Source organism: Eptesicus fuscus, chromosome 14 (assembly GCF_027574615.1).
Source record: "Eptesicus fuscus isolate TK198812 chromosome 14, DD_ASM_mEF_20220401, whole genome shotgun sequence".
NCBI lineage: Eukaryota > Metazoa > Chordata > Mammalia > Chiroptera > Vespertilionidae > Eptesicus > Eptesicus fuscus.
The window spans coordinates 53406169-53433946 of record NC_072486.1 but is presented as its reverse complement, the minus strand read 5'-3'; the positions used below and the strand labels follow the sequence as shown (position 1 = coordinate 53433946).

The 27778-nt window shown below is 49.1% G+C and overlaps 1 protein-coding gene across 1 annotated transcript in view; it reads right to left on the bottom strand.

The window, feature by feature from the left end:
- Positions 1 to 21609, bottom strand: part of DENND2A (DENN domain containing 2A) — a 74696-nt gene extending 53087 nt beyond the window's left edge. The window contains exon 1 of the mRNA XM_054726103.1: positions 21569 to 21609. The gene's annotated coding sequence lies outside the window, so the exon portion shown is untranslated. The remainder of the gene's footprint in view (positions 1 to 21568) is intronic.
- Positions 21610 to 27778: the final 6169 nt, after the last annotated feature.

Below are 27778 nucleotides of genomic sequence, written 5' to 3'. Positions count from 1 at the left end.
ATAGTTTAAAAAATTAAAATCCTCTTCTGCAGAGATCACCCTTTCATTCCCATTCAGAGAAATCTATCCACATACCTCGTCATCAATTTTCCAATCATGATTCTCCTAAATCCCTGACCACCAGCCAAACCTGAATTACACATAAAAAACTACTGTGACAGAGGTCTGTTAGCAGAAAATAATCTCTGCAGTCTGTCCACTCCAACCCGACATCCCTTATGTAAATTACCTTCCACAGAATACTGTTATAATCTACTAGAGGCCCGGTGCACGAAAATTCATGCACTGGAGCGGGGGGTTCCTCAGCTCAGTCTGCCCCCTCTCAGGAGCCCTCAGGGGCAGGAGGCGACCTGGCGATCAGGGGAAGGCAACGCCATCACACCTCTACTGCTGCCACTACCAGCAGCGCAAGCCTCGGCCAGCCCTGGTTACCTGAGCCTCAGGCAGCCCTAGGCAACTGGGCAGCTGCCATCCAAGGCTTGCCTGTGCCTTGGGCCCGCTCTGGGTGGCTGGGCAGCTGCCATCCGAGGCTTGCCTGTGCCTTGGGCTGGCCCTGGGCAGCTGGGGAGCTGAGGGGACTGAGTGCGACCATCTTGTGGCTCTGGGCACTGCCATCTTTGAGGGCGTGGCAGTCAATTAGCATATTCTTTCCTTATTGGCTGTGGATGCTGCCATCTTTGTGAGGGTGTGGGGGTCAATTAGCATATTCCCTCTTTATTAGATAGGACTAGAGGCCTGGTGCACAAAATTCATGCACTGGGGGAGGAGGGTCCCTCAGCCTGGCCTGTGCCCTCTTGCAGTCCGGGACCCCTCGGGGGATGTAGCAGTGTGCCAAGCGGCAGGCGGCCAGGGAGGAGCCCGAATCAGGGCCGGGCGCCGCTTGCGCTCATCCCGGCCCACTGCACCCGCTGCTGTGGAGTTAGGAGAGGCTCCCACCATGGCTGCGCTTGCCAGCCATGAGCCTGGCTTCTGGCTGAGCGGCGGTCCCCCTGTGGGAGCGCACAGACCGCCAGGGGGCAGCTCCTACATTGAGCGTCTGCTCCCTGATGGTCAGTGCACAACATAGCGACTGGTCGTTCCGGTTGTTCCGGTCACTTAGGCTTTTATTATGTAGAGGCATGAATTCATGCACAGGTGGGGTCCTTCAGCCTGGCCTGCAGGATTGGGCCAAAACCAGCTCTCTGACATCCCCCGAGGGGTCCCAGAATGTGAGAGGGCACAGGTCAGGCCAAGGGACCCCACTGGTGCATATTCAGGGACAGGGAGGGACCGTGGGAGGGCTCCAGGGCATGTGCGGCCCATTTTGCTCAATCCTGATCGGCCAGACCCCAGCAGGAAGCTAACCTACTCGTCAGAGTGTCTGCCCCCTGGTGGTCAGTGCATGTCACAGCGAGTGGTTGAGTGGCCTTAGCATATCATTAGCATACTAGAGGCCCAGTGCACGAAATTGGTGCACTGGGTGGGGGGGGGGCGTGTCCCTCAGCCTGTCCTGTGCCCTATCGTAGTCTGGGACCCCTGGGGGAGAGCCGGCAGTCAGACATCCCTCTCGCAGTCCAGGATCCCTCTTGCAGTCCGGGACCCCTTGCTCCTTACCGCTCACCTGTTCACTGCTCCTTACTGCTAGGCTCGCTGCTCCTTAGTGCTGCCTCGGAGGTGGGAGAGGCTCCCGCCACCGCCACTGCGCTCACCAACTGTGAGCCTGGCTTCTGGCTGAGCGGCGGTCCCCCTGTGGGAGTGCACAGACCGCCAGGGGGCAGCTCCTACATTGAGCATTTGCCCGGTGGTGGTCAGTGCGCATCACAGCAACCAGTTGTTCTGCCATTCAGTCGAATTGCATATTAGGGTTTTATTATATAGGATTACACTTTGATTGGTTGAACAGCCAACTGGTCGACCGGACACTTAGCACATTGGGCTTTTATTATATAGGACGGTGTTGCTTGCACAGACTTTTGGCCTGAATATTCCTTCTCCTTATGGTGGCCATTGTGTCTCTGCCCCACCGTCAGACAATGAAGCACAAACCACTGAATGAAAAGCAACCCTGGTTCTGTAAGATTACACTTCACTGATCTGCTGAATTTCTTTGGGGGGTCAAGCAACATGTGAAAAGGCAGAATCTGTGAACACAACTCGGGTAGACTTCTGAAAACTTCTACCAAGATGCTACCAGAAGCATAACGACCTTAAATACGTTTTATTTTGAAATCATTATAAGCTTGCAGAACAACTGAAAGAATAGTACAGAAAACTCATACACTTTTCATTCAAAATTTACCACCAAATTTTAACACTCTCTCTCAAAGACTGTTTTTAAAAGTTCTTTTGGATATTTAGGGGAAAATGAGTGCTATCCAGCCACTAGAAGCCTTCATGCTCATGAACCTAAAAGAAAACAGAATCTTACAAAGGCAGTTAACTGAAATAGGTAAGCACCCCCAGATCTAAAAGACAACTTAACCCTAACCCAATCCCATCCAGACCCACCCCCAGGACCTCCCAGGAAGTCAATGAATACTTTAAAACCAGACTGCCAAACTTGTGAAAATACCTAGGAAAACACTGAAAAATTAAAAAATGGAGAAGTGTGTGGGACAACTAGCCCTACCAGATGTGAAAAATACTATCAAGCCTCTAACGTTAAAACTGCCACAAGAACAGATAAATAGACCAGTGGAACAGAATAGAAAGTCTAGACATAGACTCAAGGACACACAGAACTTTATATATGATAAAGGTGACTTCTTAAATCACTAGAGCAAAGATGGACTTTCTAACAAATGGTGCTGGGGTTCCTGAATAGCCCATAGGTGTTCAAGTAAGAGCATGCTGAAAGTCCGATGTATCTGCAGCCCTGGTGAACTGAGGATGATCTGAGTCTTTCTCAGAGCCAGGAAACCAGCTGCAGGCAAGAACCAGTTTGTAGCCCTGAGGGCTTAAGAGCAGCCCTGGAAGAATCTGACCAGTGCTCCTAAAGAGCTCCACCCACCCTCTGAACATGCTACCACTTGAAGAGTTTCAAAAGTCTGATTCCTGCCCTGGCCGGGTAGCTCATTGGTTGGAGTGTTGTCCTAATGCACCAAGGTTGCAGTTGGATCCCCAATCAGGGCACATGCAAGAATCAACCAATAAGTGCACAAATAAGTGTAACAACAAATCGATGTTTCTCTCTCTCCCTCCTTTCTAAAATAAACATTTTATTAAATGCTTAAAAATTTTTCTTTTAAGTCTGATTCTTTTTCTAGAGCTTAGAATATACTTGAATAGCCCCTGATTTCCATACTATACACATAATATAACACACAAAGGCCCTTCATCTCACCAATTTCAAAACGTAATTATCCTTATCCTCCTTTGCCAGGTGAGAAGATCAAGGTTCAGCGACTTGCCCAGAATTACAGCGTTTAAGTAGTAGAATACGGAATCCAATTCTTATCTTTCTACCCCAAATTTTATATTCTGACCCTCAAACCTTGTTTTCTGCTCTTTCAGTACCTTCAACCAGAACCACCCTGGATCGACCCGTTCATAGGCCTGATGGAAGAATCTGCTACTCAATGATGCCAGGACCCCAGGGGCAGTGACCTCGGAGTCTGACCCACAGGGGTCAGGCTCCTTGGGAGAGGCTGACTTTCTTCTAAGGGCAGCAAGCAGGAAATAGCTTTCATTCATGACCTTTGGGAAGGTCAGAGTAAAGAAATTAGCACTGTTGTGTTCTGTGATCCGTCTGGCATTGCATTAAGCACTTTACAAACAATCGTAGAAATAATCTTTCTCCCAAGAGAAATGAAAATATGTCCACATATGTTCTTCTACAGTAACATTCATAGCAGCATTTATTCATAATGGCCATTAAGAAGTAATCCAAATGTCATCGACTGACGAATGGATAAACAAAATGTGATGTATCCATACAATGGAGTATTACTCAGCCATAAAAAGAATGAAGTACTGATACACGCTACCACATGTATGAACCTCGAAAACACTATGCTACGTGAACAGAAGCGAGTCCAAAAGTCCACATGTTGTATGAATCCATTTATATAAAACGTCTAGAGCAGGGGGGACCTCTGTAGAGACAGAAGGTGGGTTAGTGGTTGTTTAGGACAGAAAGGGATAGGGGTGCTACTGGCTAAGAAGTACGTGTTTCGCCCTGGCCAGCTTGGCTCCGTGGATGGAGCGCCCGCCTGCAGACTGAAGGGTCCCGGTTGGATTTCAGTCAAGGGCATGTACCTCAGTTAAAGGCTCAATCCCCCGCCTGGTCAGGGAGCACGTGGGAGGCAACCAATCAATGTGTCTGTCTCTGTCTCTCTCTCTCTCTCTCTCTCTCTCTCTCTCTCTCTCTCTCTCTCTGCCTCCCTTCCACTCTATAAGCGTCAATGGGAAAATATCCGCGGGTGAGGATGAACAACAAACAACAAAAGAAGTACAGGTTTCTTCTTGGTGTGATGAAAAGGTTGTCAAATGGACTGGTGAGGGTGGCACAAGCCTATGAATATACTAAGAACTATCAAACTATACACTTTAAGTGGATGAATTTTTATGGTATGTGAATTATACCTCCTCAATAAAGCCATGAAGAAAGGAAGGAAGGAAAGGGGAGGGGAGAGAGAGAGTGAGGGAAGAAAGGAAAGAGGGAGGGCGGGAAAGACAGGCGGGAGGGAGGGTCCATCAGAGCACCTAGCACCATGTGCTGGGCACATAACAGGAAATCAACGTCACTTCACAGTCGAGGAGACTATTTGGTAATAGGATCACCGACATTTAAACCGCAATGCGTCCGCCCCAAAGCCCTGGCTTTAGTAGTCCACCACGTCTGTCACTACACCTTTGTCAACGCACTTAGCAAGCGATTCGAGGAAGCAGGACTCTTACGAACGCGGTGGTTAGGGCAACTGAGCACAAAATGGTTAAAAAACTTGTAAAAAACAGACCAGCAGCAGAAGATACTGCAGGCAGCAGCAGAGCTTGCCTACCTCACAGGGAGGCCCCTTTCTGCAAACTGTCCCGTCTCTCAGCGCGGGGTTCACTGGAACCGCGCCGCCATGTTTGGACTATGATCCCACCCCCAGCCGCAGCTGATTGGTCCTAGAGGCGGCCTCACTCAAGTCGGACCTATCAGATGCCGTCCCAGGAGGTTTGTTCATGGGCGTGGCCGGAAGCGAACCAGCAGACCGCGCTGGGAGGCAGCCATTTCCCACCCTGTGGACTGAGTCCCCGAGAGCGCGGCTGTGGGGGAGAATGATGAGGTGGGAAGACGGCCGTGTACCCCTGGATCCAGTCCCCGCTTGAGGCCAGGCTGCGTTCCTGCCCACGGTTCCACAGGATACCTTCACGCCCTTGTTTGCTTAAGCAACCAAAAGAATCCCCACTAACACAGGCTGTCACGTTCAATTTCCGTTAAATTACCTTCCTCAAGCGGAAAAGGAAAGCGGTTGTGTGAGTTTTAAACATGCGTCTGCATCCAGACGGCCGAAGCTGAGCAAACTTCAGCTACTGAGCGACGCCCCCGCGCCTCCCTTGGGTTTGCCTCCAGGCTGGCTTGGGCGGCTGGGTGTGAGCTGGTCATTTCCATCACTGTACTGAGGGCCAGAAGAGCAGCAGTCACCAGTCCCCTTGCCTCTCCAAGGTGACTCTTCACAACACTGGGGCTGCTGGGAACATCTGAAGTCTTAGCGAGGCGGATGCCATGAGACTTCACCTTTCCAAGGACCCTAACAGCAGCTGACAAGCATGTGCTGAACCCTTGGATGAAGGTAAAGAGGACATGGCATTGGAAGGTGTGCACTTCCCTCCTTTCCCAATAAAATCCCACTAAAAACCTCTGGCCTTACCCGGCCAGTATGGCTCAGTGGTTAAGCCTCGACTTATGAATGATTCGCTTCCCGGTCAGGGGACATGCCGGGGTTGCAGGCTTGATCCCCAGTGGGGGGCGTGCAGGAGGCAGCCAATCCATGATTCTCTCTCATCATTGATGTTTTTATCCCTCTCTCTTCCTCTCTGAAATCAATAAAAATATGTATAAAAAAAAAAACACAGAAAAAAACACCATCACAACAACCCTGTGGCCTTATACTGGAATGGACCAATAAGAGGTTAGTGTGGTAAAAGAACAAACAAAAGGCATGCATGTCTTTTTCAGTTCTTATTTTGAATCTAGGATAGAGAAGAAAGCAGAGCTCACATCTCTCCCCCACACACACTGACACATTTGAATGAAAAGCATTTGCAAGAGGCTGCAGAGTCTGGACACCAGAAGGAAGAGCTGAGTTGACAGGATGAAAGGGATGGAGAAATCCTTTTCCCATCCCTCTGACTATTTATGGGAGTCATTTCCCTTCAGGAAATGCTGAGCCCCTTCTCCCAGGACCCCGTTGGCAACGACGCCTGCACTGGCTGACCCAGCCTTCCACATCCTCCTCCTGGCCTCAGTGCTCGCCCCTCATGACCCAGCCGGTCACTGGGAACCCAGCCTGCAGATGACAGCGCTTCTTAGAGGCCCCAGTCTAGTGAGGAAATTCGGGGGGAGGAGATACATAATAAAGCTAGAAAAGCCCCTGGCATGGAGAAGCTCCGAGACAGGAGCAGAGAAGCCGACAGGGAAGCAGCCAGGGCTAGAAATGACAGTGTGGCCCAGGAGTTGTGTGGCTCACCTAGCCTCCGCCACCTGGCTGGGGCGTGGCAAAGGCAGCAGCAGGACCCAAGGCAAGATTCTACACAGATTGTTTCACTGAATCCTCACACTAACCCTGCTGTGGCCTCCCCTTTATAAATGCAAAGCCAAGGGGTTAACTCTCCCAAGGCCATGTAGATGCTGAATGAATCCAAGTTGTCAGACTCTTGTCGAGTCTGATGCCCAAACCAGGGCCTTGAGGACAGGGGACAGGCCTCCCCTCCTGGATATAGAGTAGCACTCAGTAAATTGTTCTGATGGACTTTTATTCGAAGTACCCGGCCCCTATTACCTTTCTTCCCTGCTCTCCAGCCCCTCCATGCCCACCTTGCATACCTTGGCACCACGCACCGCCTGACCACCCCCCTCTACTTCACGCTGCCATGTTGTAACGTATTTTTCCAAACTCAGAAGGCTTTCCTGATGTCCATTTTAACCCGACCTTGCCCAACAGTAATGCTGAGGAGGGGCGCGGGGGAAGCAGGGCCCCCTGAGTGATCTGTCTGGGCCACTGAGCACCGGAGAGCCCCAACTGGGCCTACCAGGGCTGCATGCTCCCAGCACCCAGGAGCGGCACCTGCAGGGACTGCACCTGAAGGCCCAGGTTTGTTTGCTTCCTGGCAGGATGGCTCTGGCTCCAGCTGCCCCTCACTTCCTCACTTCCCCACCTCCTCTCTCCCTCTCTCCTTCCTGCCTTCCTCTTCCTTTCCTCCCCTTCAGACCCTTTCCCACCCTCTTTTGGCTTCTGTTCTCTTTCTTTCCATGAGCAGAGAGTTTCCAGCCTGGCTCCTGGCCAGCACATTTGGACAAAAGGCAGCAATCTTAGAGAGAGACGTCATCTCCCATCCCCTTTCCTGGGCCGGCACCATGGCTCCCTGAGCCCAGAGAGAAGGGGGCTGAGGCCGCTCCGGCCCTGATCCCAGCTCTGGGAAAGGGCTTAAAAGATGGCATATGGTGGGGGTTAAAAGCAAAGGGTTCGGGAGCAGACATACCCAGGTTCCAATTCCAGCTCTGCCACGTGAGAGCTAAGGGGCTGGGGGCAAGTTACTGTCTAATCCTCAGTTCTCTCCTCTGAAAAACAGCGACAATAGTAGCACCCACTGTGAAAGCCAGTGGTGGGATTAAATGAGATTCTACCTGTAAAGCATTCAGCCCAGTGCCTGTCCCATGAAAAACACTCAGCACATGTCTTCTGTCCTTATTAAGTGAACTTAACTCTGCCAAGTAATGATACAAGACCTTATTTGAATAACTAGTAATAATACCACCTCCTCACCTCATCTGTAAGGCCGCTTACCCATCCTGAATGGTTTGCAAGTGTGATAAAGCTGTAAAATGCTCTCAAACATGTAACTGCTGCCCAGTCGGTATGGCTCAGTGGTTGAGCATCCACCTATGAATCGGGGTCACAGTTCAATTCCCAGGCAGGGCACATGCCTGGGTTTCAGGCTTGATCCCCAGTAGGGGGCGTGCAGGAGGCAGCCAATCAGTGATTCCCTCTCATCACTGATGTTTCTCTCTCTCTCTCTTCCTCTCCCTTCCTCTCTGAAATCAATAAAAAGTATTTTTTAAAAAACCGTATAATTGTTGTTACAGTATAATCTGTAAAAATTGATTTTGAAATTGAGGGGGAGCTGACCCCCTTTCCTTTCATAGAAGCCAGGGCATACTCGTGCTCAGCCTCAAGGGCAGACGTGAACGTAAGGAAGAGTCCACCCTGATCAGCGCAGCCTGCTCACCCTGACTTCCCTCCCCTCCCACCCTGTTTTTAGGTTCCTGACAGGCTGAGGCATTTTTATTTGTTTACTATACATGCCTTGTGTTTTGTACTCAGAAGTTGTGCAATGCCTGGGAATGTGTTCTTTTTATTTGGCTAAGTTTTGAGATATGGGAAATGGTCTTTCCCCTATTTTAGTTAGCTAATCTGAGCTAGCATGGATGGATTTTAAATGAATAAGATAATCAACCAGTTGAATGAAATCCTCCATGTGAGGTGTTGTTGGGAAACATACAAATATTTGGTCCCTGCCCTAGAGCTAGGGATACGAACTGTGGATGAGAAGAATTTTCTTTTTAAAATATATTTTTATTGATTTCGGAGAGGAAGGGAGAGGGAGAGAGAGAAACATCAACAATGAGAGAGAATCATTGATCAACTGACTCCTGCACACCCCTCACTGGGGAATGAGCCCACAACTTGGGCATGTGCCCTGACCGGGAATTGAACCATGACCTCCTGATTCATAGGCGATGCTCAACCACTGAGCCACGCTGGCAGGGCAGGAAAATGGTCTTCTATAGAAAGTAACCTCACAGAATGATCTGGTCATAAATTCCTAATTGAGTCATGGTGGGGAGTCATGCCCCAGGCATATATAACTTCACACACACACACTAGTATACTTTTTTTTTTTTTATTTTTATTTTTTTAATTTCTTTTTGATTAAGGTGTCACATATTTGTCTTCATCCCCCCATTCCCATCCCACACCCCTCCCCACGGATGCCCCAACCCCCTGTTGAACTTAACCGTTGGATAGGCTCATATGCATGCACACAAGTCCTTTGGTTGAGGAAGAGAGAGAGAGAGAGACAGAAACATCAATGATGATAATCAATGATCAGCTGCTGCCTGCAAACCCCCCTGGGAATGGAGCCCGCCACCTGGGCATGTGCTCTGACCAGGAATTGAACCGTGACCTCCTGGTTCATAGGTCGACACTCAACCACTGAGCCACACCAGTCGAATGGCATATAACTTCTTTAGTAAAAGGTTTATCTTTGGCCTGGCTGTGGTGGCTCAGGGAATTGAGCGTCTCCCATGGACCAAGAGGTCCCGGGTTTGATTCCCAGTCAGGACACATGCCCAGGTTGTGGGCTCCATCCCCAGTAGGGGGTGTGCAGGAGGCAGCCAATCAGTGATTCTCTCTCATCATTGATGTTTCTATCTTTCTTTCCCTTTCCCTTCTGCTTTGAAATCAATAAAAAAAATTTTTTTTAATAAAAGGTTTATCTTTGCCTTAAGCAAGCCCTGTCCATTGTTTCTGTGTCTAGGTTAACACACCTTTGAAATAAATGCCTCTTTCAGACCCCTTGGAAGAGTGATAGTCCTCAAGAGAGCACATAATCTTGTTAACTCTCCTTTAATCCAATCCCTGCCTTGCTCTCTCCCATCTTCTTCTCATAACCTTCCTAACCTTCCTTCCATAATTTCAAATACACGAAAGAAACTGCAAACTGTCATTTTGCAGAAGCATCTGAGATCTTGCTTCCTGGCAATTGTCCTGTTTTGGCTCAAGTAAACTCATACAAATTCTCTACAGCTAGGAAGGTCCTTACAGAAAAAAACAAACACACACAAAAAAACAAATGGCAATAAAAGATTGCAATTGTTCAAGACAAAAAGACAAGATGAGCCCAGGAAGTGCCTAACACATGTTTACCAAAAGTCACAATGTCAGATTGGCTTAAGGACTAAATTGAACTGCAGTAGTAAATGTTATGAAACCAGTGTAAACTGGAGGAATTTAGAGGTGAGCACTGAGAGTCAGAGGCGTCATGGACTCCTTCAAAGAAGTAGCGTAGGGGGGCCCTTACAGGTCGACTGGGTTCCAATAGCTGGGGAAGGAGGACGTGTTCAAGGTGAGGCAAGAACATGAAGAAAAGCAGGGGTGCTCCAGCCCATGACAAAGACCGACTGGCGGCACTGGATCTAGGGGATGTGTGATGGGGGTGGGGATGGAAGGGGGGACCAAGGAGAAGATGGAAAAGGTTAGAGGACTAGGCTGTGGGTTTTCTGAAAGTAAGAAAGAGCAGTTAAGATTTGCTACCCTCAGAAAATAAAGAGGATACATAATGAAGGCATGATTACATCTTAGATCTTTGGGACATGGTAAGGTTTAAAATGGTACATTTAAGAGGAAACATGTAATAGACAATCAAAGGGAAAGATCTAAGGGTGTGGTGAAAACAACCCTGGAGATGTAAAGTTGGAGAGCCAGAGAACCAGAGAGCACGAATGAGCTCTCTGAAAGAGGTGACGAAAAAGAAGCGAGTGGAGAACTGAGCCATGGGGGTTATTCCTACACTGCCCTGCGACTCAGCTCTTGACTCATTTTCTTTATCTGGGCCTGCCAACTAGACAGTGAGGTCTGATGGCTGAACACACACATTGCACTTATTTTCATCCCTTTACAGTGTCTAGCCCAGATATTGGTCTGATGTGACTACAGTGCGAATACTTGTTAAATGAGAAGAAAAAGAATCACCAAAATGGCGGCAGAGTAAGTGAAAGCTACACTGCACTCTCCCAGGACAAACTGGAAATACAACTAAAATACAGAAGAACCATCCTGAAAAATCAATTGAAGATGTTTACGGATACATCTCCTGGGCAAAGGAAACTAAGGAGAAAATAAACCAATGGGACTACATCAAAATAAAAAGCTTCTGCACAGCAAAACAAAAAGGGAGCCCACTGTATGGGAGAACATATTTGGCCATGATACATCTGATAAAAGGTTAATATCCAGCCCAAGTGCCTGCCCATCAGTAGACGAGTGGATAAAAAGCTGTGGTACATCTATACTGTGGAATCCTATGCAGCAGTAAAAAAGAAGAATCTCTTACCCTTTGAGACAGCATGGAGGGACCTGGAGAGTATCATGCTTAGTGAAATAAGTCAATCAGAGAAAGATAAGTATCACCTGATCTCACTCATATGTGGAATCTAAGTAACAAAATAAACTGATGAACGGAATGGATCCAGAGATATGGAAGCATGGAACAGAGTGCGGATCTCTGAGGGAAGGCAGGGAAGAGTGGGTGGGTGGGAGGTGATCAACCAAATAACTTGTATGCATATATGCATAACCCATGGACACAGACAGTAGGGTGGTGAAGGCCGGCGGAAGAGGGGCCCTAGAAGGGGTCAATGGGGGACAGATGTAATAGTTTCTTTTCTTTTTTAAAAAATATATTTTTATTGATTTCAGAGAGGAAGGGGAGAGAGAGAGAGATAGAAACATCAATGATGAGAGAGAATTGTTGATCGGCTGCCTCCTGCACTGGGGATGAGCCCACAACCGGGCCACGTGCCCTTGACTGGAATCAAACCCAGGACCCTTCAGTCCACAGGCTGACACTCTATCCACTAAGCCAGACCAGCTAGGGCATATGTAATATTTTCAACAATAAAAATTATATATATACTAGCTTTCCCGTTGCAGGAAAAATCCTGCAATAGGATTTCCTGCTGCACTCTACCCCGCCTCCGCTCCTCCCTTGTCGCCCGCCTCACCTTCTCCTCCAGCCCGCCCGCGTTTCCCTTCGCCCCCGGCCCCGCCTCTGCCCCGCCCTTGTCGCCCGCCCCGCCTTATCCTCCAGCCCACCTGCTTTTCCCTTCTCCCCCGGCCCTGACTTTGCTCCTCCCTTATCCTCCCCCCCGCCCCCGGCTTGCTTGCTTCGATGCTTTACTCCCTTCTGCAGCTCTTGGCTTCTTTCGAGGCTGTCTTGATATGCAAATAGCCGCCATCTTTGTTGGGATAATTTGCATACTCACTGATTGGCTGGTGGGCGTGGCTTAGGTGTAGCGAAGGTGTGGTCAATTTGCATATTTGTCTATTATTAGATTATATATATATATATATATATATATATATGTATCTCAAAAAAAGTTAACACATTTTGAGTGAAATAAAGAAAAGAAAAAGAATCAGTGAAGATCTCTCTCTTTTTTAAGACAATTAGGACAACCAAAACAGATGGTGTCTCAGATGGGGCAATATTCAAAATACTTAACAAAGGTGTGGCTTGGACATCAGCCAATCAGAATGGCCTTATTGTTAATCCTCTAATGGCTGAATCCTGGTGGGAGGTCTAGCAGGTCCCAGGAAGGTGGGACAGTAAGGTGCTCAGGAAGCATTTCAGCATCAGAGCCAGTTTTACATCACCCTTGATCTGCTTACATTGTGGAGCTCAAGAACAATGAGAACAGCCAACTGGCCACTAGATGCAGCAGTAGTAACTTGGGATAAGGTCTCAGCAGATGGTAGGGATGAAAGCCAGATTCCAGGGATGTGAGAAGAACCTGAAGACCTGCCTCAGGGGGCTGGCTCTTCCAGTTGCTCTATCTCCCCATCCTGAAAGCAGCATCCTCCTAGTTTCTTTCCGTCAACTGGCAGTCTGAGCCCGTGGTTGTGTGTGTGCCTAGGAGCAGCCTCTCTGGCCCTTGTCCCCATCTCTCTCCTCTATGTCCCAGGACCTAGGTGGCCCTGTTGTTCAGGGTGAAAGGAGAACCTGGACTAAAAGCTCTCTGGGCACTGTCTCTACAGTGCCGGACTCACCAAGTCTCGTGGTTTTGGGAAGCATCTAGCTCTCTCCTCTTTGATATTTTCCCACCCCAGTAGATGCACCAGCACAGCTGGAGGGTAAACAGAGAGCACTGGCCCCTTTTGATGTCCTGGGAGCTTATGTGTGTCTGTTGATTGTCACCAACAGATGATGAAATGGACCAGATGTAAAGGATGACAGTCGCCACAAGATGCCAGGGAGTCAGTCATGCTTGGGGTTGGATGACCATACACTTCATTCCAAATCTGAACCAGTCTCACCCACAGCTCAGAGTATTAAGTAGAGAATCACTGAGCCCCAGAGAGCTGGAGACACCGCCTGGCAGAAGCCGGAGCACTGGCCAGCTGCTGTGGGACCGTCCTGCGCCTTCCCACCACCACCCTGACCAAGCCTGTGGCTGAGAAACTGGTCCCTCTCCAGCTGCAGGGGACGCACGTTCTGTGTCTCAGGCAGCCCAGTGCTCCTGTCCAGTGACCAAATCAGAGCTCTACAGCCTCTCCCCCAACTCAATTCTCCCTTGATGGTCCATTTTAACCCTAATTTGCTGCATGATCCCATACAAATGCCTCTGCTTGGTCATCTGAGGAGGTCGAGCCTGTACTTCCCAAGGATGTGAGAAGCACAAATAAGATCACAGAGGCGTCCTGTTCTAATGGTTCCAATTTGCTGGGAAGAGGCAGTCAGTTGTTATTTTTTCCATGGTGGCAGGGACAGCAGTACCCTTCTCTGACTCACTCAGTGGGGACGAGCAGTTCACACGCAGCACCGGGCATCCACCTGACCCACTTCCTTCCCTGGGTTCAGGCCTCTACTCTAGGGAGGCTAAGAAAGGCTGGGGGGGGGGGGGGGCGGGACGGCTAGCTGGTTTGGCTCAGTGGCTAGAGCGTCGGCCTACGGACTGGAGGGTCCTGGGTTCGATTCCAGCCAAGGGCACATGCCCAGGTTGTGGGCTTGATCCCCAGTGGGGAGGGGGGCATGCAGGAGGCAGCCAATCAATGATTCTCTCATTGATGTTTCTCTCTCTCCCTCTCCTTTCCTCTCTGAAATCAATAAAGAAATATATTTAAAAAAAAAAAAAAGGCTGGGGGGTGTCTAGCCTGTGTGGCTCAGTGGGTGGAGTGTTGGCCTGCACACCAAAGGGTCTCGGGCTTGATTCCTGGTCAAGGGCACATATTTGGGTTGCAAGTTCCTGGTCAAGGGCAGGAGCCGAGCAGTCCACACGTCTCTCACATCGATGTTTCTCTCCTCTCTCTTTCTCTCTCTCTTCCCCACCTTCCCACCCTCCCAGTCTCTGAAAAGCAATTGAGAAACTATCCTCTGGTGAGGATTAACAGAGGATGGTTCAAAATCATGTCTGCCTGTATCAGTGCATCTGGATCACTTACCATTCAGTGTCCCAGTGTGTATACTAGTACATGGCTGCCCTAGCTATTACCCACAGTGGATTTGCACAGAACTTAGTGCTAAATCAAATTCAGTCTTGCTTACATCTTCCTTATGGAGAAAGGAGAAAGTATGAAAGAAAAAGGAGGCACTTTAGATTATTCCACTGGGTTGGCTCTTGTGGGTAAGTTACCCACCAACCCCAGTTTTCAGCCTACACCATATTTGGAATCGTGGTGATGTGGGATCAAGGTTATGGGAACACGAAACCAACAGCAAGAGATAAAACTGGGCAATCTGTTGGGTGACAATCCATAAAACAAAAACTTAGGAATTCTAATTTTAACATGTTGCCTTTTTTGCCATAACAAAACTCAAAATAAGAGATTGCCTCTTTGAATGTGCCACAATATGAATTTTAATTTTCATTATCAACTTAAATAGAAATTCATAGTAAATTCAGTGGGGAACTAGAGTGGGAATGTGGATTGGGGAAGAGAGCGGGAATAATTTTACAATTTTTAAAAAAACTGGCTATCAGGCCCTAGCTGGTTTGGCTCAGTGGATAGTGTTGGCCTATGGACTGAAGGGTCCCAGGTTCAATTCCAGTCAAGGGCACATGCCCAGGTTGCTGGTTCGATCCCCAACAGGGGACATGCAGGAGGAGCCAATTAATGATTCTCTCATCACTGATATTTCTATCTCTCTCTCCAGCCCTTTATCTCTCAAGTCAATAAAAATATATTTAAAAAAAATAAATAAATAACTGGGTATCAGAATCTCATTTTTAAAATATTCATCACTGGGCACAAATATATTCAACATGCATTTGGCTTTGAAATCTATTTTAATCTAGCAATTCCACTTCTGGGAATTTAACTTACAGAAATAATGGAATAAGTTCCAGAGAGTATTTCTGGTGGCTAAAATCAGAAACGACCAATTGCTCATAAATATCTCACTCTTTTCAGGTTTAACTGATTTGAAATAATGGGTGAAGCCAGACTAAACTTTGAACAAAGAAAATTTACCCTAAAGTGTCACTAGACTTTTAAAAAATATATTTTTTTATTGATTTCAGAGAGAAAGGGAGAGGGAGAGAGATAGAAACATCAATGATGAAAGAGAATCATTGACTGGTTGCCTCCTGCATGCCCCACACTGAGGATCAAGCCTGCAATCTGGGCATGTGCCCTGACCGGGAATCGAACCATGACCTCCTGGTTTATAGGTCAATGCTCAACCCCTGAGCCACGCCAGCCAGGCTAGGCTTTTTTTTTTTTATGGGGACACATATAAGATACAGTACAAAATTGACAACAGTCAACTAATTGAGGGCACACAAATACCGAGCAAAATGATTCTTGATGTTTACAATTCTATTGCTTTGTGCTATCAGCAGTGCCTGAATCAGAATGGTCATCTGTCTGAAAACAAGTGTTGTCAAAAAAATTTATTCATTTCTGTAGATTCTTTTAAGTTTTGAAGATGACCTGCATGTTAATAAACACTGACTTTAGAATCATTCAAAGTGCATATACATTTTTGGGGAACACCCTGTAGATAGTTTGTTAAACAAATGAAGTCAATCCATGCAAAGAAACACTAGGCAGTTCTTAAGAAGGAGAGGACTATGTATGTATCACATGGAATTACTCCCACAAAATACTGTTCAATACAAACATAACTTTCATAGTTTACATGTAACTGCTAGAGGCCCAGCGCATGATTAAATTGTGCGCATGTAGGGTCCCCTAGGCCTAGCCTGCCATCAGGGCCATGTCCGTCGCCCCGCTGCGCCTCGCACACTCAGCAGACGCTGCCAGCGCCCTGCCCACATGCTTCGAGAGCCACTGCTCATTTGGTTGCGACGCCATTACGGCGTCATGACCACAGGTCTTTTATGATATAGATATGTATATAAAAAATATGCATAGAGAAGTAATCTTTAAAATCTTAAATATACTTTTAAAGAAAATAATAAAACAAAATACATTTGCTTCTCTGTTTGAACTGGTCTGACAAACCCTCCTGATAAGACACACAGCCCATGGGAGGCCTGGGTACCATGGAAGAACGGTCATGGTTATGGTCAAGGCCTCCTGTCCTGGCCCCACTTTCCAGCTCCATCTCACTCTCACATTGGAAGGCAGCATGGACACTCCAGATTTCCCACTGCTGCGGGAAGCTAACCTCTTTCCTGAGCTTGCTGTGAGGGTGACTCACCCCTTCCTTCCCTAAGGCCAGGAAAAAACTGATAACTTGGTTTTTGGTAGTTCAGCCAGTTAGGAAAGGGGGTATCGGGCTTACCTCTCTTTTAGCCAACTGTACGCCCAGCACAAAAATGCCAAAGGGAGACCAAAGACAAAGCAACTCTGGGCTCCAGCTGGCAAAGAGCTTAACTTCTAGACAAACAGTTATTTGGGCTAACTTTTTGCCCAAATCAGACCATGATTTTAACCCAAGGGGAAAAGATAGTCAGGTATATTGCTTCCTGATATATTGCTGTCTTTTGGCCATCAAGTGTAGAAAACTGTGTTAATCACTTGACTCAGTTCCAAGCACTGACCTGCCTCCTGTAATTATTATTATTATTTTTAATATATTTTATTGATTTTTTACAGAGAGGAAGAGAGAGGGATAGAGAGTTAGAAACATCGATGAGAGAGAATCACCGACCAGCTGCCTCCTGCACACCCCCTACTGGGGGTGTGCCCGCAACCAAGGTACATGCCCCCAACCGGAATCGAACCTGGGACCTTTCAGTCCGCAGGCCGACGCTCTATCCACTGAGCCAAACCGGTTTTGGCTGCCTCCTGTAATTAAAGGGAAAGAAGTGCCTGTGAATCTTTCTGTTAGGTAGCCAGTGTGGGGGATTCAAAGAGAGCCTGGGATACGTGTGGAGGCTGCCTGGTTCTGGTGGAGAAAGAAGGATCCATGCCTGGACACAGACCGGTGTGTGACACACGGCACAAGCAGGGGTCAGCCGTGGTCACTTGGGAGGCAAAAAAGAAGGGGTTGAGGTTCCTGAAACAGTAAGGGAGGCTGAATCAACTTTGCCCATAGCCAAAGCAGCAGCTACCTTCGAGGTATATTTGAAGGTTCTGGGGAAAGGCTCTAACCTCCAAAATACCTTTTCGATTATCTTGTCGGAGTTGCTAAAATTCAACCCTTATAGACTCATTCCTTCTTTTTTAAAAAAACATTTTTTTTTTTTAGTGATTTCAGAAAGGAAGGGAGAGGGAGAGAGAGAGAAACATCAATGATGAGAGAGAATCATTAATCAGCTGTCTCCTGCACGACCCCTACTGACTGGGAATTGAACTATGACCTCCTTCCTGGTTCATAGGTTGACGCTCAACCACTGAGTCACACTGGCCAGGCAAGGTTCATTCCTTCCGACTGAGACTTTACAAATGTTAAATTGCAAACTAATTCTTCTAGCTTCTTTCCAATTTAGAAGCCGTGGGTCAGAGAACAAATACACTTGAATATCAGGAGGGAAGTGGAAAGAACCCATGGGTCGGAGGCTCAGCACTTAAGAAAGGTTGAGGACAAGAGAAAGACTGCGGGGCTGCACTGCATACAACAGTATTAGACCAGACAGATGGAACAGCAGAAGCCTTGTCATTATCCTTTGAGAGTTTCTGTCCTAAAAATGCTACACACACACACACACACACACACACACACACACACACACACAGCTTCCCATAAATGTGTCTGTTATCAGCCTCCTTATCTGTACCTGTTCAGGTGGCTTTAGATCTTGATGTTGAAGGCTGATTAGGCAGTTGATTTCAATACGAGTAACAGGCTTCCTAATTTAAAATTCTATGGGATCTTTGTTTTTGTCCCCTGCTCTAATGAGCCCTCTAGGTGATTGTTAAAGCAGCTACTCTCAAACTTGGCCATACCTTAAAATCACCTGAGACCTTTCAAAAGTCCTGATGAGCAGGGCCCATTCTCAGATATTTTGATTTACTTGGTCTAGGGTGGGGCCCCGGCATCGTTATTACAGGGCACCTCTAATTAAAATGTTAAGGGGTTAAGGGTAATGGGGGAATAAGGACACATGTAATACCTTAATTAATAAAGAAATTTTTTTAAAAAGTTAAGAAATGTGATGGGGGAGGGGGGAGAACAGTAGACTCTCTCTCATACCTCAATGTTAATTTAAGGCATCTATTATTGGCAAGAAATGGTTTAAACTTTAGACTAAAAGGCACATTAGGAACACACTAACGTAGATTCTGCTGGTGTGTCTCTTGTGCAGAAACCATAGAGAAGGACCTGGCTGGGAGATTTGTGGCTGGGTCTGCGGAACTTGTGAGCTCTTAGCTGGAATTCCTCGTTCTTCTATAACATTCCTTGTGTTGCAGCAAACAAGATTCCACCCTCCCTGGCCTCTCTCCGAGTGGATCTCTGGTCTCCTGAGTCTCACCCTTTCCCCACCCCCGAGAAGCAGGCTTAACCTCAGGTCTGAGGGCGGGAAGACCTGGACCACTTGGAGAAGTGGACTCGTCCCTCTGAATGGAATCCTCAAATGCTGTGCCCTCTCCCCATCTCCCTTTGGTCAGGACTGCCAGATGCTGTCCCAACACACTTGCCCTGTGTGGCTCCTTCTCCAGACCGGAGTCTCAGCCCACCTACCCAGGAGCCATATTATAACGTGCCTGCTTCACCCGCAGGGTTGGGCATCCTGGGTGCTTTGCTCTCCATATTCCTCGAAGCAGATGCCACTTCTTCCTACATTTGAGGGACCATGGCTCCTCCATATAGGATTCCCAGGGCCCTCACTGCCCTCAAGCCTGAGCTGACACTCAGTCCCCCACAGAAATGCAGTATGTCCCCAGCCATTACAGGGAGATGGTATAGAAAGATAGTCATGTGGAATTTTATTTTCCCGCTCCCTCCTTCTCGGTGACTTGACTTCAGAGAGGAAGGAAGAAGGAGAGAGACAGAAACATCAGTGATGAGAAAGAATCCTCGATTGGCTGCCTCCTGCACTCCCCACACTGGGGATCAATCCCACAACCTGGGCATGTGCCCTGACCGGAAATTGAACCATGACCTCGTGGTTCACAGGTCAACGCTCAACCACTGAGCCACGCCAGCTGGGCAGGAATACATTTTTCTGTGCCACTCTTTAGTCTTTACTACATGACAAATTCTCAGTTGAAAAAATTACAGAAAAAATTTTGTTCTGAAAATTAATTTGTATGCTTTCTGTTGTCCCAAATCCAAAACTGTGCAATCCAGTGTATTTTTGTTTGTCTCTATGCTGCCAGAAAAGTTAGAGCCAAATTCATTGTCCAAGTGTTGTGATCTGCTAAATTCAGGCCATTCAAAATATCCATTTTTTGGTTTGCTGTGTTTTCTCCTGGACTTTTCCACACTGAGTTTTAGTCTAAGCGATCTCGCCCTGTGTCCAAGCCTGTCACCACATTCTACCTCTTTTTTTTTTTTTTTAATATATTTTATTGATTTTTCACAGAGAGGAAGGGAGAGGGATAGAGAGCCAGAAACATTGATGAGAGAGAAACATCGACCAGCTGCCTCCTGCATAGCCCCTACTGGGGATGTGCCCGCAACCAAGGTACATGCTCTTGACCGGAATCGAACCCAGGACCCTTGAGTCCGCAGGCTGACGCTCTATCCACTGAGCCAAACCGGTTTCAGCAACCTTTATCTCTCGATTAGCCCATCACTACACTACACTACAAGAATTCTTCCCACACTTGCCTGTCCCCCTCCCTCCCTCTCGGTGACTTTGCCCATGCCAGTTTCCTCAGCCTGGAACCACCTCCCCAGATTTGTTTGCTTGGTGAAGAGGTTTTCAGGGCTCAGCCCCGACAGTACCTACTCTGTGGGCCTCCTGAGCTGGGTGGCCCTGCCCTGGGTTGTCCTGGCATGCAGCACTCACAGCCAGGCCAGCGACCAGAACTGGTTTTAATGTTTTGTCTGACTATCCAGCTAGGATGGTGAGTTCCTGGAAGGAAGGGAGATATTTATCACTGTGTCCTTAAGGCCTAGCACACAGAAATGTTAAGTCAATGAATGTTCGACACAGACAGGATTCAAATCTTCTGGAACAAAAGGACTGTAGGCCAGCCCCTCCCGCAGCCTCTTCACTACCCTTCCTCAAAAACAGCCTCTGTTTGCCCTTGAATTCTGGCAGAATTCTGCTCCATCCCAGGCAGATACCCTAAAGGTGTTCTACTCCATTCCTTTGGTGTGTCTGGTATCTGACAACGAAAGCAGAAAGGATTTTGTTCTTTTCTTTTATGTAGTAACCACCGAGGGTGTAAGAGTTTAATAACAAAATTACTGGGGAGTGCCTACTATAACCCTATTTCCGGGGGCCATTACGAGTATTACTGTGTACTTTACAGCATTAGAGAAGTCACAGCCCTGAAGCACGTCTCATCACCAGCCAGAGCGCTCCTTTCCCAGCACCAGCCGGTTAAAGCAGTCACCGCACTTCCCTGGCCCCATCTGTGCCCCCATGGAGGGCAGTGCCCAACTTCCCCACCCTCCCTTCATTCCAGGATTCCCCAGCTGAGATCTGGCTGTTCTCGGCGGTTTGAATCGTCCTCTGTGACACTCCTAAATATCATTCCGTCCTGCGTTGAGACTCCCCTCCCCCCCTCCATGGGCTCCCAACTCCATCCTTAGGGGAAAAGTGGGAGAAAGATGATCATTCCATCGTCTTTTCCTTACTGCTCTCCCAAGACTGCAAATTCTGACTACAGCGAGGGAGGGTTGGCTGCTCAATCCCCCCCCCCCCCTTCTCTCTCTCTCACTCGCTCTCGCTCCCTGGGACCCAGCACTGGGAGAAAGGAGGGGGCTCTGCCCAGTTTGTGCAGGTTTTCGAGGCGCGCGGGACGGCGACTTCCCGGCTGGGCCCTGGAAGTCACCCCAGCCTCGTTAGGACGTCTGGACAGCACTTCGCTCACGTCCTGCAGGTCGGGCTGCAGCGCCTCGGTCCCCACGTCCGCACAAGGGAAAGAAACCCAGTCCGTGGTCTGCAAACAGCCCCTTTCCAGCTCCGGGTTGAGGCAGCTCCAGCCGTCTCCTCCCTTTCCCCGGGCGCGTCCCCTCCTCGGTCCTCGGTCCCCCAGCGCGTCCCCTCCACCGTCCCCCGGCCCGGTCCTACCTCCTCCGGGCGGGCCGCGGCTCCGCTGGCTCCGAGGCGCAGCTCCCCGCGCCCGGGTGGGCGGGGGCTGCAGGCGGCGGGGGCCCAGGGCGCCATGGCCCTCCGCCCTCCGCCCTGGGATCCGCCGGGCCTCTCCGGGAGAGCGGAGCTCCCTGCGCTCGCGTCGCCGCCGCCCCGCCGCGGCCGTGGGCGAGTGAAGGCGGGCTCGGCCCGCAGCCGCGTCCCCCTTCGCGTCCGCCCCGCGGCTCAGCGCCTGCCGCGCGCCCGCCGTCCCGCCCCGCGCCCCCGCCGCTCCAGTGAGCTCATCCGCAGCTGGCGGGCGCCCGGCCCGTAGCCACGGCAACGCCTCTCCCAGGGCCGCGGGGACTCCGGCAGCTGCCGTAAACAGGACCTTCTGCCGGACTCTTCCCCTCGCCTTTTTTTGGGGGGTGGGGAGAGGGCGGCTTAACCCTTTCCTCGCTGGAGACCGCCGAACGGCGTTCTGCGTCTCCCCCGGCCCAGGGCTGAGACCTAGAAATAGATGCGCGGAGGGGGCGGCGACACTTCCCGCCTTCAGTTCACTCCAGACGTTCAATGCGTGTATGGAGGTGGGGGCACCCTAGGGAGTCAGACACCACCTTGTCCCCTGCAACGGGCAGTCTGGCTAGGGCACCGACCACCATAACACAGGTTCCTGAGCGCCGGGCACAAACAAGGTCACAAGCCCGGCGAGGAGGGAAGTCAGGAAAAGCTTCCCAGCGGAGAAAGGACTTGCTAGTCCGCGCTGCCGCCACTGGCGTAGGACAACCGAGGAGCACAGGTCGCAAGACTTAGGACTGCCCACCACGAAGTACACGTGCAGATGCGCTGGGCATTTTATGCTGAGGACAACGGGTTCGAGTGGTTTTTTTAAAAAGTGTAAGCATTTAAGTTATTGTTTTGTTTGCTGAAGTATCATTCAGTAAGTTTTCACTTTCTTAAAAAAGACCAGAGCCCTAACTGGTTTGGCTCAGAGCATCGGCCTGCTGTCTGAAGGGTCCCAGGATGGATTCACGGGTTTGGGCTTAATCCCCAGTGTGGGGCGTGCAGGAGGTGGCCGATCAATGATTCTCTCTCATCATTGATGTTTCTATCTATCTCTCCTTTCCTCCCTGAAATCAATAATATATATATAATAATATATATATATATATTAAAGGACCAGACACTTGGCTTCTTGAGAGTTAATTACTCTCATGGTCCTGGGTGTCAGGAGGCAAATTGGCAAAATGGAGAAAATGGCAGATGGAGAACAACTGAGCTGGAAGCCCAAGTGGCTGTCTCCGGGAACCCAATGCACAAAACAGGCCGATCACCTTCAACTGTGGCTTCCAAACTGCCAGTCACATCTCAGGTGGACAGGCCAGAGAGGAGGCTAGGGAGGCCCTTAGTGGCAACTTCTTGGTGGCAGGTGGCTGTTCCTTCATTTCTAAATTCTGGATACTAGATTGTTTTAGAAAAATACTCCTGCCTCAGTTCAGACTCTAATGAGTGATGCTGACGCCTGTGTTTTGCAAGTTTCCACCCTTGCCTGCTTGTTCCAGGCCCCAGCTCCACCGTTCCTCAGGGCTCCCTGGGTCATCCGAGGAGTATGTCACCGTGGCAGGGCACCCACACATGACTCCCTTCCCTTCTTTCCTGTGTGGTCCTGCCCTGCTGGCTCCCTGGAGCTTTGCCAGCTGATGCTACCCCTGGTCTCCCCCAAGGCTGGCTCTCTAGCTCCCAAGGGAAGGGTAGCCCTCCAGGGTAGGGGCTGTGGGCTGTGCACTGGGGCCTGGAAGACCCTCTCAAACCAGGGTAGGAGACAGTGCCTGGCCTCAAGTCAGGAAAGCTGTGAGTGGGAGGAGGGGGAAAGAGTTGATTGTTCTTTTTGTTGTTGTTGTTAATCCTCACTTGAGGATATTTTCCTCCATTAATTTTTAGAGAATGGAAGGGGAGACAGAAAAAGAAACATGGATGTGAGAGAGACACATTGATTGGTTGCCTCCCACGTGGAGGTGCCCCAACCAGGGTCAGGGATCGAGCCTGCAGCCCAGGTACATGCCCTTGACTGGAATCGAACCCAAGACCCTTCAGCCCATGGGCTGATGCTCTATCCACTGAGCCAAATCGACTAGGGCAATTGTTCTTTTTTATTTTTTTAAAATATATTTTTACTGATTTCAGAGAGGAAGGGAGAGGGAGGAAGAGACAGAAACATCAATGATGAGAGAGAATCACTGATTGGTTGCCTCCTGCATGCCCCATACTAGGGATCAAGCCCGCAACCCAGGCATGTTCCCTGACCAGGAATTGAACCATGACCTCCTGGTTCATAGGTCGACGCTCAACCACTGAGCCACGCCAGCCAGGCTAGGGCAATTGTTCTTGACCTTAAACCCTGCCTTTTCCACCCAGCACAGCCATGGAGCTCTGCAGAACATCTCTCACCACCCTCCCTCCTCTTCCTTCAGCGTCCTGCTGAGGAGCATGGGCTCAGGGTCAGAAGGCCAAATCCAGTTCTAGAGCAGGTTGCTTCACATCTCCCCCTCAGTTTCCTCATCTATAAGGTGCAAATATGTAACGGCTAGGACCTCCTCCCGTTGTGGGGATTAAAGTAGATCAAATAGCCCTTGCTGGTTTAGCTCAGTGGATAGAGCGTTGGCCTGGGAACTGAAGGGTCCGGGGTTCAATTCTGGTCAAGGGCATATGCCTGGGTTTCGGGCTCGATCCCCACTAGAGGCCCTGCGGGAGGCAGCCGACAATGATTCTCTCTCATCATTGATGTTTTCTCTCTCTCCCTCTCCCTTCCTCTCTGAAATCAATAAAATATATTTAAAAAATAATAAAGTAGATCAAGTAGAGGGTGTTGTCCCAGGTCTAGCCCCTAGGGGCGCTCTCTGTTAGCGTCTGCTTAATTTCCTTTCTTTCCAGAAGCACAGAGTGCTCAGGGTTCGAAGTGGGAGCAGACAGTTTCTCTTCTCCCCTATTAGAATTGAGCTTCCCTGTTCTGCCACCCCTTTTAGGTCCAGGGCCTTTTGCTTCCAGGACTTTACACGTCATGTCGTGTAATCCTCCCCACACATTTGAGCAAGGAAATATTATCCCTACCATTTTATGGGTGGAAAAGCCAAGTTCCAAGAGGTTATGTACCTTATTTGAGGTCACATGGACTCCGGCCGTCTGGCAGAAGCCAAGTTCTTTTGTTAGACCAGGATGCCTAAGCGCAATGGCTCTGCCCAGTGCCACCCACACCCACTGGCTCTGGAGAAAGATTTCTGGCTCAGCATTCAATCCTGGTCCTGGTTTTGCTGCCCCCTCTGGAAGGTGCAGACAGTGCAGTTCTTCAGGCATAACCGACCCTCTTCTCTAGAGACCAGGTACCCCTGCTTAGGTCACTGTTTTCCATTCCTTCTTGGCCCTTTGCTAGCAACCTGCTTCTATCTCATTGCCACTTGCCTGCTGGTATGTAGTTGAAAGGCATACACACAGTAGATGATGGATGACAGGTTGGGTTATTTTATGATGATGATTTTATCTAGAAAGCTGGCATGGGGAGTGAAATCATTTTTCTGTGCTTAGGCCCTTGACATTTGGATGAGATAGAGCAAGGAAGGAACTTATTTTAGCAGAGAAAAGTCACCTTGCCATGCCCTTGGAGAAGATCCTCCTCATTGACCGTGGATCTGAGCCTGTGGAGCCATCTGGACAAACAGCAGAGCTCCCCTGGTCTTGCATGGGCATCCTTCTCCTTCCCTTTATCGTTGTTATATTGCTAGTCCCATCCTTAGCCCGTTCTTTCCTTCTAGAGGCTGGACAGGAGTTCCTTCCCATCCCACCACAACCCTGGCTGGCTCCCTCTGAAGAAACAAAACCAAGCCAAGCATCCCACACAAACCTCAAACCCAGCCTTGGTTTGTTCTTGGCCCCAATCAAATGTCATCCAGGAGCTGTGGGATAGAAGGGGAGGGAGAAGCTCAAGCCACCCAGGGGGAAGGGAGCGGGTCCCAGGGTTCCTTCATTCTCCTCCAGCTGTCAAGGGCCTGTCTTTGGCTGTGATCACTTCGTCTAAAATATATTTTTAAAAAATAATAAAGTAGATCAAGTAGAGGTATTCAAGGACCAGGACTAGCGGAGCTGCCACGGCGTGGTGGGGCAGAGCAGAGCAAGAAGGGGTTTCACCTCCTGGCAGGGCACGCCCCTCAGGTAGGAGGGAGGGGACCTGCTGGGCCACAGGCATTAGTGCCGGAGCAGCACCTGGACCTGGGTAGTGCTAGAACAACCCATCTAGAAAACCAGAAGGTGGGAACCAGAGGAGGAGACATTCCCCTGAGAAGAAGTAATGGATGCAATTCAACTAAAGAGACAAAAGGAGAAAGGGAGAAGGTAGCAGTAGGTCTACACGAGGAAGGGATGTGAAAATCATGGCAGCAAACCGGAAAGAGGCAGGCATGCCTGCGACAGCCTCTTCCCTTAGTGTCTTTCCCGGTATTGATTCTGATACTTTCTGTGCATGTGCATGCCCCAGGGCCAGAATTTTTATGTCCAGATCCAGGCATAAAATTAGGAGCTAATTGCAGACCAGGTGTACTAAGCAGGACCTGGAGTGGGGTCCGTGCTTCTCAAACTGCCTGATAATCCCCTTGGGGGTGGGGCATCGAATCTTCCCCATAGGATCCTAATGCAGGGTGGCCCAGGAGTCTGCAGTTTCACAAGCACTCCAGGTGTTTTGGGTGGAGGTGGCTCACATCCCCACTGGAGACACACTAGTGTAGAGCTTGTTCAAGGGGGCCAAAAAGCGGGAGGCTGAGGCAAGCGTATGCCAGGGTTGACATTCTGTTATGAAGAAAGTGAGTGTGGAGCGGGGTGCTGAGAGCTGTCCTCAACAAGGAGCCCAGTGGTTCTCGCCTAGGAACAACTTTGCTCCCTGGGAGACATTTGACAATGTTTGAAGACATTTAAAGTCACAATTGGGCGGGGGGGGGGGGGGGGGGGGGGGGGGTTCTGGCATCCAATGGGTAGAGGCAGAGATGCTGCTAAACATCCTACAATGTACAGGACAGCTTCCCTTCCCCCCTTGTCCACACCCCTCAAGCACAACAAAGCATTATCCTACCCCAAATGTCAAAAGTGCAGATAGAATCCCAGAGGCAGCCAATTTCTTACCCCCACCCCTTCCTCCAGGTCTTGAACAAATACTTGCCCTGCATGGCACCCACTATGTAACGTTGTTACATGGCTAGATGCGAAAATCACCATCATTTGGATCATTGACAAGATAAGCACAGCCAGGTGGGGCTTTGCATCTTTCCCTGCCCATCCATTTCTTCTCAGCTAGGTCTGGGAACCCAGAGGAAGCTTTGGTTGCAGGTCACAAGTGAATGGTGCCACCCAGCGGTATTAGAGTTAACAACACCAGCAGGAACAGTTCCAAGAAAGGAAATGATTAACAATTAGCTGGCTTTTATTGTGGAGACTTTATGGAGGAAAACCAAAGATCACCCAAATGAGAACAAACAGAGGCTATTTATTCAGATCTTTCTATAGCAAGGGAGTCAGCCATCACTTGCGTTTGGCAGAGACTTAAGTACAAGTAAAGACTCAAATGCTAGTGGGAAAGGTTTATTGGGGGGGCCGGGGGCAGGGGGGGAGAGGCTTCCAGTGTGCCTAATTGCAGGTTAGTGGCACAGGGAAGGTGGAGGCCGGTCTAGTGTGTGATTGATTTGGAGAGGACATTTGGCTTTCTATGGCTGGGTCCCGAGTTGGAAGTGGAGGTGAACATTAGAGAAGCTGGCAGCCATCGGCCAAGTCCTGACTGTTCTGGGCCATTGCTGCTGAGACTGTGGGTCAGAGTTCTATTGTCATACATGGTCTGGCCAGTGACTGGATATTCAGTCTCTTAATTCATTAATCATTCTAAATGCATTCTTGTGGTTGCTAATCCGGAAACAGATTGCATCAAGTTACCAGGTGAGAAGCAGCTTGACGGCAAATCAACAGAGATTTTTAAAGACTACCCTTACAAAGCTTGATTTAGGGTTCATATTTGATATAACTGTTAATATGCATGACATCATTCTCCTAATGGACATTCACATGGGCCCCAGGAATCCAATTTCACCTACTTGGGTAACTACAACTTTTTTTTTTTTTTTTTTTTTAAATATTTTATTGATTTTTCACAGAGAGAAAGGGAGAGGGATAAAGAGCTAG